Genomic DNA, 11,781 nt, shown 5'->3' with positions numbered 1-11,781 from the left:
GGTCTTACCACTGCAGTATAAAGCTGTACCATCACTTCTCACGATCTTCGTGATATCCCTTTGTTGATGCAGCCTAAGACTGCATTGGTTTTTTTGGCAGCTGCAATACACGGCTGGCTCATATGAAACTGGTGGTCTACTAAGTGAGACACCTAGATCCCTCTCACTGCTATTGAGCCAGGTACCTCCTGTTCTATTCCTGTGCTTTTGGTTTTTCCTACTTAAGTGCAGGACCTTACTTTTTCCACCACTGAATTGCATTTTGTTGGATAGGGCCTAATGCTCAAATCTGTCCAGAGCCTTCTGGATCTTGAGCCTATCTTCAGAAATCTTAGCAATTCTCCCCCATCTTAGTGTCATCTGCAGATTTGATAAGTTCCCCTTCTTTCCCTCATTTAGATCATTTATGAAGATGTTGGAGAGTACTAGGCCCAAGAATGAACCTTGCAGTACCCCACTGCATACTTCTCTCCATGTAGGTGTAGTTCCATTAAAGACTACATGCTGCGTGTGGTTAATCAGCTAGTTATAGTTTGGAAATGTGGAAAACAAACAAGCAAATAAATAATTTCTGGATGACTATAGTGCAAGTGATCACTAGCAACAGAGCTAGATGATTTTTTTCATAGCCAAACCATTTTAAAATGGTTTCTAAAATTCTGATCAATTAAAGCAGGGGGGGAAAAGTTAAAACTTATCTGATTTAATAACTAAATGAGGAACTCTACCTTGATTTATAGCAGGAGTTCCCCCACCCCCAGGCCACGGTCTGTTTGGAGCTGGGCTGTGCAAGCGGCAGACACTCACACGCGTGTGTGAAGCTTCATTTGTTCGAGCAGCAGGTGCACCATTTTCCCTCCCCCGCCTGTCCACGAAGCCGGAAAGGCTGGGGACCCCTGATTTAGAGGTCCATCATTTCCATCGGAATTTTAAAGAGGCCTTTTCACCTTCTTTTCTGATACTATGTGGGAAGAACCAACATTGTAGAATTTAAAAATGCTGATAAATAGGACTGGGGTAAATATAATAATGTTTTCAATTGTGCAGAACCCGCTCCTTTTTACAAAGAAGAAAGGTCCCAGGTCAATGTAGGAAGCAGCCTCAGCTCCAAGGCTGTGATGCAAAGGAGCTAATAAATGCACAGTGGAAAGTTTCTGCTCGTTCTCCCGGTTTTCCAGCTTATGCAGCTGGCCTGTGGCTTCCGTGTTATAGTAAAGGCGACACTGCTTCAATCCATATCATCCTTGGCTTCACACAATTACACAATATGGTAGGATAATTGGGGCCCCTAATTAGTCCTATGGCTTACAGCTAGTCCTCACTTAATGATGGCACTTGGAACTCGAATTTCCATCATTAAACAATGTACTCATAAAGTGCAACATTACATTACTGCTGGCACTTCCCAGCACTGCCTGTCGCCATCATTAACTGAGGATTCTGGGTCATTAAGCATGACCCAGGTGGCTCATAAGCAGACCAGCAGGTAGGTAAGGGTGATGTGAAGGTACGGCACAAGACTCTGCACGAGCATGGTAGGGCCGGGAGTGGCTGCTGCCAGCCAGGTGTGTGTGTGTGAAATGACTTACTAGTGACTTTCTTTGCCAACCTCCCCATTGGCTTTGCTCAGCAGGAAAGGTTGCACAGGGTGATCACGTGGCTGCGGGACATGCAATCATTGTAATTGTGAGCAAGTTAGGAAATGCCCAAATTGCCACCATGTGCCTTGGGGACACTGCAAAGGCCAGAATTATGAGGATTCATCGTAGGTTTCCTTGCTCAATGCTGTTGTAACTTTGAATGGTCACTGAATGAGTGGTCATTAACTGAGGACTACCTGTAAAAGGGAGTTGGGAGCAATAGTTAGGGCCCTGCAGCCTCCTCCAGCCTCCAAGTGTCCAGAAAATGGCACGAAATTAATGGTTGGTTGCCACAGATGCCTGATAGCTGCACTTGATGGTCAAAAAAGTCAAGATGGTGGCTGCAGTGATGTAATTGAAGCTTCACATATTTTTTATGTGTAATGCATGTAAAAACAGATGGAGCATTGATTGCTTTCTACTCTGCACACACTTCTGGCAGTCACCAAAGCGGAGCTTCCTAAACTTACAATGCTTTCTCTCCCTTTTTACAGACAGACCTGGGGTGTGCCAGGCATTTCGCTGTTCAAGTTCTTATTTTATTATTTAATTTAAAAGTGAAAACAATTCATTTATTTTATATTTTGATGAATTTTATTCATTATTTAATATAACATTTTATTACTGTAAAGTTTTAAGAATTATACACAATATTTAATTATATATTCTATTTATTTTTACAAATATAAATTAAAATTAATAATACACTGGCCATTCTTCCTAAAAGATTTATTATCTAGCAATAAAGCAAATTCCATTGTATCCTCGTATTCGTGACAGTCTTAATTAAAGAGCACTGCATGTTCCATCTTTCCTCCCTTCTCAATTCTGGCTGCAAAACCTTTGACATCCACTAGGTGGCAATAAAGAGGTACAGAAAGCTCTAAAATGCTGCCATCTAGCATGTGCTGAGCTTCTTGCAGATCAGATCCAACAATTCTGCTACCAGTGTTTATTTGACAAGCAGATTCCTTCCCATTGCCTGACTTCTTAGGAACTGGAACCAGTTCAAAGGCGTGAAATGGGGAGGAAGAGACATGCAAGATCCTTTGTTCTCCTGTCTTCTCTAGCTGGCCCGGCTGTACAGAAAGGTATCCAATAAAATTGATAGGAGAAGGAAAGGCAATCAGAACATCTCACCTTTATCTCTTGCTTTCATCCCAGTGACTGGATTGGTTTCAGATCTTTGGGCCTTCCATTGGTATTCAGCTCTTTCCTTTGTGGGAAAGCAAGGGAGGCTGTTTTGTTTTTTAAAATGAGAACCTAACCCCGTGGTGGTGAACCTATGGCACATGTGCCACAGGTGGCACACAGAGCCCTCTCTGTGGGCACGCGCACCGTCGCCCCAGTCCTAGGCCTTCTGATGGGTTTTATAAAACCTTTTTGCTTTAAAAAAAGGTTCAATCAATCAATTTCAACGTCTCACAGGGGGAAAAAAAGATCTCGCAAAGTTGGAATTGATTGATTGAACATTTTAGTCCCACCCAGTCTGCCGTTACCACCGCAGCCACGCCCACCCAATGGGCCACGCCCACCCAATTGGCAACACCCACCCAAAGGGCCACGTCCACCCGGCACCCGACGATACGTAAGAGGGTTTTGAGTTGCAGTTTGGGCACTCGGTCTCTAAAAGGTTCGCCATCACTGCCCTAACCCTTAGATAGCAGATAACGAGGCATCTGAAGCATCTTCATTCTGGCTCTTGAAAGCTCGTCTAAACTGAGCCCCTAGTTCCAAAACCAGGTGTAAGTGTGCAAAGGGACACAAACAGATTTAGATTTTCCTTCCTGGGTCAGTTGCACCCTTCCAGCAACAGCCACCCCAACCCCTCCAGGGCTCTCTAGCTGTCTGGACCTAAGACTTATTTATTTATTTATTTATTTTAATTCCATTTATATCCCGCCCTTCTCCGAAGACTCAGGGCGGCTTACAAGCTTAGCAGTAGCCTTCATTCTATGTATATGCCTGCTTGTTAGGGCTTTCACACACACCCCCAAGCGGCATTATTACAAAGTCAGCTTAATTGCCCCCAACAGAAAGGACATAGTCAATCTGATTTCTGTGTTGACCGTCTGGTGATGTCCATGTGTACAGCCGAGTGCAATGACCATCATATTCTCTTGACAAAATTCTGTCAGCCTGTGCCCTGCTTCATTTTGTACTCCAAGGCCAAACTTGCCTGTTATTCACGTTGGAGGCTTCCAAGTCTTAACACTCTGCTCAAGCTGGAAAAGTTGTAACATCCTGGTCAAATGGTTGTTCATTCTCTTCTTAAAAACCAGTGATAGACCCAAAGGGGCTTTTCCAAAAGGCCACTAGACTTTTGTTTTTTTCTTTCTTGAAGATGTTTCGTTTCTCACCCAAGAAGCTTCTTGGATGAGAAGAGAAATAGGACAACCATGACCTGGATGGCTGAGAATCTCCATAGACCTCCAGCGATGGAGCACCCATCACAACTTCTAGAGACGAGCCATTCCACTGATTAATTGGTCAGGAAATTTCTCCTTATTTTTAGGTGGATTCTCTCTTTAATCTTCTGCCTGTTGCCCTCGGGTGCTTTGGAAAACAGGTCAGCCCCCTCTTCACCACTATCTGGGGAGGATCTTTATTAAAAAGGCAAGAAAGTCCAACTTCATTGGAAGGCATAAGGAGGAAGCAACAATGGAACAGCAGAGCATGAGGAAGGAGATCCTGGGTTTCAGGAGGGCAGGGGATTGGACTAGAAGACCTCCAAGGTCCTTTCCAGGCCCAGGATTCTCTGCTGTGATTTGTTCAGCCACCAACTGAAGATGAAATCCCTTGACTTCGTTCCTCCCTACCCATTAATACAGAATATATTGTTATCAATATTTATTACACGGACAGTTGCATCAGCACGATTTCATTGAAATGGCTTCATTGTTCCTTTTGCAGTTCCTTCTGTACCGCTCAGAGATTATTTTAATGATAAGTGGTTTAATGATTTAACAATAGGATTTAAATTTAGTAAAAAGAAACATGGCCTGACTCTGCCTGGCAACCCAGATGTAGAGTACCTTGATTGCAATTTGGTGTCTCTGATTCTCCTATTATCAACTTCTCACAGAAAAAAGCCCCATAAAATAAGAGCTTCTTTACCAGGAATTTGCTGCTGATGGTCAGGGTATGTTAAACTGACATTTTTTTCCCTTTTTTGTACTTGGCAGCGATCTGGTGCCTCTGAGAGAAACTAGGAGGTTAAGCAATCCAGGCCTTTCCCCTGGAAAGCTGCCAAGAGCACTCACCTGGATTCAAAAAAGGGTGGGGCTTCCAAGGTGTGGTTGCAGAATATCCAATCATTGAATCATAGCAGAGTTGGAAGGGACCTTGGAGGTCATCTAGCCCGACCCTCTGCCCAGGGCAGGAGACCCAATACCATTTCTGATAAGTGGCTGTCCAGTCTCTTTTTAAAAACCTCCACTAATGAAGCACCCACAACTTCTGGAGCCAAGTCGTTCCATTGGTTAATTGTTCTCAGAGTCAGGAAAGTTCTCCTTAATTCTAGGTTGAACCTCTCCAACCATTACTTCTTGAACCATCTTGTATTTTTGGACACTTCGCCTCCACTCCAGCAGAGGTCAATTTGCAGTTGGTGCTGCTGTTGCCAAGTCTCAGGTAATGGTACTCCTGGTGCTCCAAAAAGGGACATGGAAGAAGTTGTGAGTTGCTGGCCTCCATATAGCCACCACACCTTTGGGCAGGTAATTGAAATGCCTGCATACAGAGAGCAGCCACACTTACGGTGGCCAATATGAGGTCAGGCAGAGGAGGACATGGACCATTGAAAAGGAGGACCAAGGGGAAAAGGACACACCAATAGTTTAACCTTTTTCACATCCACGACAAAAGTTATAGGAAAAAGCTACAAAAAATGTACTTAGGACTATATGTACGGTATACGAATACACCTTTTCGAGCACCAGATAGACTATTTTTTTAATCACGTTACTTTTCCAACAAACCTTTATATTCAAAAATAATATGCTAATGATACTTCCCCTTCATGGATTACTGCCTTGTTGTGGCGAAGGGGCTTGCGTAATTCAATGAAGCTATGAGCTATGCCGTGCAGGGCCACCCAAGACGGAAAGGTCATAGCAGAGAGTTCTGACAAAACGTGATCCACTGGAGAAGGAAATGGCAACCCACTCCAGTATCTTTGCCATGAAAATCCTATGGACAGTACCAAAAGGCAAAACGATATGACGCTGGAAGATGAGCCCTTCAGGTCGGAAGGCGTCCAATATGCTACTGGGGAAGAGCAGAGGGCTAGTACTAGTAGCGCCAGAAAGAATGAAGCGACTGGGCCAAAGCCGAAAGGACGCTCAGCTGTGGATGTGTCTGGTGGTGAAAGGAAAGTCCGATGCTATAAAGATTTTTTCTCCATAGCAACCTGGAATGTAAGGTCCATGAATCAAGGAAAGCTGGACGTGGTCAAACAAGAGATGACAAGACTGAACATCGACGTCTTAGGAATCAGTGAACTAAAATAGACAGGAATGGGTGAATTTAATTCAGATGACCATCAGGTATACTACTGCGGGCAAGAGTCCCTCAGAAGAAATGGAGTAGCCTTCATAGTCAATAAAAGAGTAGGAAAAGCAATACTAGGATACAATCCCCAAAATGACAGAATGATCTCAGTTCGAATCCAAGGCAAACCATTCAATATCACAGTAGTCGAAGTCTATGCCCCAACCACCAGTGCTGAAGAGGATGAAATTGACTGGTTCTATGAAGCCCTACAGCACATTATAGAACTAACACCAAAAAATGATGTCCTTATCATCATGGGGGATTGGAATGCTAAGGTAGGAAGCCAAAAGATAACTGGAATAACAGGCAAGTTTGGCCTTGGAGTACAAAATGAAGCAGGGCACAGGCTGACAGAATTTTGTCAAGAGAATATGATGGTCATTGCACTCTTTTTCAACAACCCAAGAGACGGCTCTACACATGGACATCACCAGACGGTCAACACAGAAATCAGATTGACTATGTGCTCTGCAGCCAAAGATGGAGAAGCTCTATACAGTCAGTAAAAACAAGACCAGGAGCTGCCTGTGGCTCAGACCATGAGCTTCTCGTTGCAAAGTTTAGGCTTAAATTAAAGAAAGTAGGGAAAAGTGCTAGGCCACTCAGGTATGAATTAAATCATATCCCTGTTGAATATACAGTAGAGGTGACAAATAGATTTAAGGAATTAGATCTGATAGACAGAGTGCCTGAAGAACTATAGACAGAGGTTCACAACATTGTACAAGAGGTAGCAACCAAAACCATCCCAAAGAAAAAGAAATGCAAGAAAGCAAAATGGCTGTCTAAGGAAGCTTTGCAAATAGCTGAGGAAAGGAGGGAAGCGAAAGGCAAGGGAGAAAAAGAAAGATACACCCAATTGAATGCAAAATTCCAGAGAATAGCTAGAAGAGATAAGAATGCCTTCTTAAATGAACAGTGCAAAGAAATAGAAGAAAACGATAGAACAGGGAGGACCAGAGATCTTTTCAAGAAAATTGGAGAGATGAAGGGAACGTTTCATGCAAAAATGGGCATGATAAAGGACCAAAATGGCAGGGACCTAACAGAGGCAGAAGAGATTAAGAAGAGGTGGCAAAATTACACAGAAGAACTATACAAGAACGAGCTTAACGTCCCTGATAACCACAATGAGGTGGTCACTGACCTCGAGCCAGACATCCTAGAATGTGAAGTGAAGTGGGCCTTAGAAAAGCTGAGCAACAACAAAGCTAGTGGAGGTGACAGTATTCCAGCTGAGCTACTCAAAATCTTAAAAGACGATGCAGTAAAAGTGCTACACTCAATTTGCCAGCAAATTTGGAAAACTCAGCAGTGGCCACAGGATTGGAAAAGATCAGTTTACATTCCAATTCCAAAGAAAGGCAGTGCCAAAAAATGTTCAAACTATCGCACCGTTGCACTCATTTCACATGCTTGTAAAGTTATGCTTAAAATCCTACAAGCTAGACTTCAGCAGTATGTGGATCGAGAACTACCAGAAGTACAGGCAGGATTTCAAAGAGGCAAAGGAACTAGAGATCAAATTGCCAACATACGCTGGATCATGGAGAAAGCTAGGGAGTTCCAGAAAAACATCTACTTCTGCTTCATTGACTATGCTAAAGCATTTGATTGTGTGGATCACAACAAACTGTGGCAAGTTGTTAAAGAGATGGGTGTACCAGACCATCTTATTTGTCTGCTGAGAAACCTATATGCGGGTCAAGAAGCAACAGTGAGAACTGGACACGGAACCACTGATTGGTTCAAAATTGGGAAAGGAGTCCAGCAAGGCTGTATACTGTCACCCTGCCTATTTGACTTACATGCAGAGCACATCATGAGAAAGGCAGGGCTAGATGAATCAAAAGTTGGAATTAAGATTGCCGGGAGAAATATCAACAACCTAAGATACGCAGATGATACCACTCTAATGGCAGAAAGTAAAGAAGAACTAAAGAGCCTCGTGTTGCGGGTGAAGAAGGAGAGTGCAAAAGTTGGGTTGAAACTAAACATTAAGAAAACCAAGATCATGGCATCTGGCCCTCTCAATTCGTGGCAAATAGATGGGGAAGAAATGGAGGTAGTGACAGATTTTATTTTCCTGGGCTCCAAGATCACCGCAGATGGGGACTGTAGCCAAGAAATTAAAAGACGCTTGCTCCTGGGGAGGAAAGCCATGGCAAATCTAGACAGCACACTAAAAAGCAGAGACATCACCCTGTTAGCAAAAGTGCATATAGTCAAGGCTATGGTCTTCCCAGTTGCAATGTATGGCTGTGAAAGTTGGACCATAAGAAAGGCTGAGCGCCAAAGAATTGAAGCCTTTGAACTATGGTGCTGGAGAAGACTCCTGCGAGTTCCTTGGACTGCAAGGCGATCAAACCGGTCAGTCCTAGAGGAGATCAACCCTGACTGCTCTTTAGAAGGCCAGATCCTGAAGCTAAAACTCAAATACTTTGGCCACCTAATGAGAAGGGAGGACTCACTGGAGAAGAGCCTAATGCTGGGAAAGGTTGAGGGCAAGAGAAGAAGGGGACGACAGAGAATGAGGTGGCTGGATGGAGTCACTGAAGCAGTAGGCGTGAGCCTAAACGGACTCTAGAAGATGGTTGTTGTTGTTGTTAGCTGTGAAGTCGTGTCCGACCCATCGCGACCCTATGGACAACATTCCTCCAGGCCTTTCTGTCCTCTACCATCTTCTGGAGTCCATTTAAGCTCACGCCTACTGCTTCAGTGACTCCATCCAGCCACCTCATTCTCTGTCGTCCCCTTCTTCTATTGCCCTCGATCTTTCCCAGCATTAGGCTTTTCTCCAGTGAGTCCTTCCTTCTCATTAGGTGGCCAAAGTATTTGAGTTTTAGCTTCAGGATCTGGCCTTCTAAAGAGCAGTCAGGATTGATCTCCTCTAGGACTGACCGGTTTGATCGCCTTGCAGTCCAAGGGACTCGCAGGAGTCTTCTCCAGCACCATAGTTCAAAGGCCTCAATTCTTTGGCGCTCAGCCTTTCTTATGGTCCAACTTTCACTGCCATACATTGCAACTGGGAAGACCATAGCCTTGACTATACGCACTTTTGTTGACAGGGTGATGTCTCTGCTTTTTAGTGTGCTGTCTAGATTTGTCATGGCTTTCCTCCCCAGGAGCAAGCGTCTTTTAATTTCTTGGCTACAGTCCCCATCTGCAGTGATCTTGGAGCCCAGGAAAATAAAATCTGTCACTACCTCCATTTCTTCCCCATCTATTTGCCAGGAATTGAGAGGGCCAGATGCCATGATCTTGGTTTTCTTAATGTTAAGTTTCAACCCAAGTTTTGCACTCTCCTTCTTCACCCGCAACAAGAGGCTCTTTAGTTCTTCTTCACTTTCTGCCATTAGAGTGGTATCATCTGCGTATCTTAGGTTGTTGATATTTCTTCCGGCAATCTTAATTCCAACTTTTGATTCATCTAGCCCTGCCTTTCTCATGATGTGCTCTGCATATAAGTTAAATAGGCAGGGCGACAGTATACCGCCTTGCTGGACTCCTTTCCCAATTTTGAACCAATCAGTGGTTCCGTGTCCAGTTCTCACTGTTGCTTCTTGGCCCGCATATAAGTTTCTCAAGAGACAAATAAGATGGTCTGGTACTCCCATCTCTTTAAGGACTTGCCACAGTTTGTTATGATCCACACAATCAAAGGCTTTAGCATAGTCAATGAAGCAGAAGTAGATGTTTTTCTGGAACTCCCTAGCTTTCTCCATGATCCAGCGTATGTTGGCAATTTGATCTCTAGTTCCTCTGCCTCTTCGAAATCCTGCCTGTACTTCTGGTAGTTCTCGATCCACATACTGCTGAAGTCTAGCTTGTAGGATTTTAAGCATGACTTTACTAGCATGAGAAATGAGTGCAATGGTGCGATAGTTTGAACATTCTTTGGCACTGCCTTTCTTTGGAATTGGAATGTAAACTGATCTTTTCCAATCCTGTGGCCACTGTTGAGTTTTCCAAATTTGCTGGCAAATTGAGTGTAGCACTTTTACTGCACTGTCTTTTAAGATTTTGAATAGCTCAGCTGGAATACTGTCACCTCCACTAGCTTTGTTGTTGCTCAGCTTTTCTAAGGCCCACTTCACTTCACATTCTAGGATGTCTGGCTCGAGGTCAGTGACCACCTCATTGTGATTATCAGGGACATTAAGCTCATTCTTGTATAGTTCTTCTGTGTAATTTTGCCACCTCTTCTTAATCTCTTCTGCCTCTGTTAGGTCCCTGCCATTTTGGTCCTTTATCATGCCCATTTTTGCATTAAACGTTCCCTTCATCTCTCCAATTTTCTTGAAAAGATCTCTGGTCCTCCCTATTCTATTGTTTTCTTCTATTTCTTTGCACTGTTCATTTAAGAAGGCATTCTTATCTCTTCTAGCTATTCTCTGGAATTCTGCATTCAATTGGGCATATCTATGTTTTTCTCCCTTGCCTTTTGCTTCCCTCCTTTCCTTAGCTATTTGCAAAGCTTCCTCAGACAGCCATTTTGCTTTCTTGCATTTCTTTTTCTTTGGGATGGTTTTGGTTGCTACCTGTTGTACAATGTCGCGAACCTCTGTCCATAGTGCTTCAGGCACTCTGTCTATCAGATCTAATTCCTTAAATCTATTTGTCACCTCTACTGTATATTCAACAGGGATATGATTTAATTCATACCTGAGTGGCCTAGTGCTTTTCCCTACTTTCTTCAGTTTAAGCTTAAACTTTGCAAGGAGAAGCTCATGGTCTGAGCCACAGGCAGCTCCTGGTCTTGTTTTTACTGACTGTATAGAGCTTCTCCATCTTTGGCTGCAGAGCATATAGTCAATCTGATTTCTGTGATGACCGTCTGGTGATGTCCATGTGTAGAGCCGTCTCTTGGGTTGTTGGAAAAGAGTGTTTGCTATGACCATCGTATTCTCTTGACAAAATTCTATCAGCCTGTGCCCTGCTTCATTTTGTACTCCAAGGCCAAACTTGCCTGTTATTCCGGTTATCTTTTGGCTTCCTACTTTAGCATTCCAATCCCCCATGATGATAAGGACATCATTTTTTGGTGTTAGTTCTATAAGGTGCTGTAGGGCTTCATAGAACCGGTCAATTTCATCCTCTTCAGCACTGGTGGTTGGGGCATAGACTTCGACTACTGTGATATTGAATGGTTTGCCTTGGATTCGAACTGAGATCATTCTGTCATTTTGAGGATTGTATCCCAGTATTGCTTTTCCTACTCTTTTATTGACTATGAAGGCTACTCCATTTCTTCTGAGGGATTCTTGCCCGCAGTAGTATATCTGGTGGTCATCTGAATTAAATTCACCCATTCCTGTCCATTTTAGTTCGCTGATACCTAAGATGTCGATGTTCAGTCTTGTCATCTCTTGTTTGACCACGTCCAGCTTTCCTTGATTCATGGATCTTACATTCCAGGTTCCTATGGAGAAAAAATCTTTACAGCATCGGACTTTCCTTTCACCACCAGACACATCCACAGCTGAGCGTCCTTTCGGCTTTGGCCCAGTCGCTTCATTCTTTCTGGCGCTACTAGTACTAGCCCTCTGCTCTTCCCCAGTAGCATATTGGACTCCTTCCGACCTGA

Source organism: Vipera ursinii (assembly GCF_947247035.1).
Source record: "Vipera ursinii genome assembly, chromosome: 8".
Taxonomy (NCBI): Eukaryota; Metazoa; Chordata; class Lepidosauria; order Squamata; family Viperidae; genus Vipera; species Vipera ursinii.
Note: the sequence above shows the minus strand (reverse complement) of the source record.